We start from the raw sequence: 2,599 nt of genomic DNA, 5'->3' as shown, positions 1-2,599 counted from the left end.
AGAATTCTAATGTATTCAACAAGGTCAAAGAAAGTCAGTGTCTATGGCAAGGACAGTAGTAACTTGGATCTATTTCTCCTCTACCTGACCTTGAAACTCATTTTCAACCCATGATTTCAAATATATTAGGAAACAGGAAATGATAAGTTATACTCTTAGGAAATAAGTCTCCCTAACTGATTGGATAAGAAATTTCTCTGATACTTAAATCAGAGTACCTGACTTCTTCCTTAATTCGTATTTGAGAAAGTGCCATAGTAAACCACACTCGTGTCACTGAAGATACACACAATTCTGCTTGATGGTGACAGTATACTTGTGATGGGATTTATTATAAGTAGATTAGTTCTAGGAACTTAGTTCTTGGCTTCAGCTGTGTGGCCTTGTGGATGCAATTTGCATTCTCTGTTCCAAGGACTTGTGTTTTGTAATTTCTAGGATTCTTCTGAAGATATTTTTGAGTACCTAATTGGATGTGTGTGTATCTGTTTTGAAGCACCAGATTTTCATGAATACTGAAAGGAAAACTTCAGATTTATTCTGTCAATGGGATTTTTTCCTGCTGTCCGTGGTGCTGAATTGTATTATACAAGTCCTTCAGATTTCAAGTATGAATATTTCAGCTAGAAGAGGGAAAGATAAAAGAGAAAGAGTTAGACTTCATAAACGCCTACAGATCTGTCAAACACTGTTTATCCATATGTCTATAAACAAAATGAACACAAATAAGCTTAAGATAAGCCATGTACCTATGGAAATCATAACTTTTTTCAGAGAGAGACTCTTTCTTCTTTAGCCTTGTATCTTTAGAACTGGGATGTTACTTGACCCCGAGTTCATTCTCAATGGATTTTTTTTTAGTGAACAGTGAATAAATTCAGTCACAGTGCTCAAAGAATTGGATATATATTTAATGCTCAAGTAGGAGGTCTCTGGAATCAGACTGCCAGGGTTCCTATCAGGGTTGTACTACTCACTGGCAGTGTGACCCTGAGCAAGTCATGTCACTTCTACCCAATAAGACTATCTCAAAGGGTTGCTATGAGGATCAAAAGAGTTAATACACAAGAAATACTTAAAATTGAACCTGCAACAGTGTAAGTGCTATGTATTATTATTATTATTATTATTACCCCTTGTTTGCATTCCTTTTCTAAAGGAGATTTAGGAATAGCACACCCAAGTTACATAATAATGATTAAAGTTATTGAGTGCTTATTATGTACCAGACATACTAATTTACTAATTACTTACAACAGTACATGATCTAGGTACTTATTACTATTCCCATTATAAAGTGAGGAACCTCATAGAGTGCGTAAGTAACTACCCCAGAGTCAGATAGTAATTTTGGAACTCAGATTTAAACCTAGGCTGTCTAGAAATCTGGGCTCTTATTTAGGTTTTAAAAGACTAATAAGTCTAAATAAGACACGACTTTACTGCTTCTCAATATTTGGATTCCGTAATGTTAGTAATGTAGAGAGCAGATTGGATATGAAAGGGGCATTTTCTGTAAGTGATCAAGTCTTTCTTTAATACTGAGCTATAACAATCTCACAATAAAATGAGATGAATTTCCAACATTTTAATCTTTTTTCCTTGAGGGGATAGAAAGAGAAGGGATATTTGTCCATGCCTTTTCCAATCAGTGTAATTAGCATGTAGATCCTAAACATATACTATGCATACTTTACCTGATCATCTTAACACAGGGATTAGAACATTTTATGCTTTTTGGTTTACTGTCTTCACCTCTAATTCAGTTATTAAAATAATTTTGATGGTGCAGTTTAAGATTCATTTCATCATTAGTCTAAATTTTAATACTGAACATTCTTCACTTTACATTTCACTTATACACTGAGTATAATAATCTGTAGTTCATGCCCATCCAGGATGAATGTGTTTACCCACCATTGCTTCGTTTCCTTCTCTTTTCAAAACTAGTCTCCTTTTCAGCGAAATCTGAATTGCATGTACTATTTGCAATTTGCAGTAGAAGACTGGCATGAAAAAGAAATAATGAGAGCTACATTAGTATTGTCCCAGAAAATAACTGGTAATGGTGTAATCAATTTTCTCAGGTGATTTCTCTTTCCCTAGTTTTGACTGCTTTGCCTCTGTCCATCTGAATGGGAAAAAAATGCTGGGTGCTTTTGCTGATTGCTGTTGGTCATGGACTAAATTACCTAGAGTCCTGCAGCTTACAGATAATTTGGTTTACACCTCTAAGTCTGCCAAGTTGTCATCATTTAGCCATATTCATATAAGGCTCTTTTCTCATTAGTCAGTGATAGGTATAGCTATAATACATCTTTAGTGAGAAATGTACCAGGAAGCTCAGGCAGTAGGTGCCAACTTTTATTGAGCACCTACTATGTGCTAGGTTAAGTTCTTTGCTACATTATCTAATTTAATCCATGTAATAATCCATTACAACATGTACTGTTATTGTACCCATTGGATAGGAGGAAAATATTGAGGCACAGAAACATAAATTAATATGTCCATGGTCATACCAGTTAGTTATGAAAATTACTGACTAGGATTTGAAGCCAGGAAGTCTGACTTCACAACCAATGCTGTCTGTCACTAT

This window comes from Macaca fascicularis, chromosome 10 (genome assembly GCF_037993035.2).
Source record: "Macaca fascicularis isolate 582-1 chromosome 10, T2T-MFA8v1.1".
NCBI classification, from domain to species: Eukaryota; Metazoa; Chordata; class Mammalia; order Primates; family Cercopithecidae; genus Macaca; species Macaca fascicularis.
The sequence above is the reverse complement of the archived record's forward strand: the minus strand, read 5'-3'. Positions refer to the sequence as shown.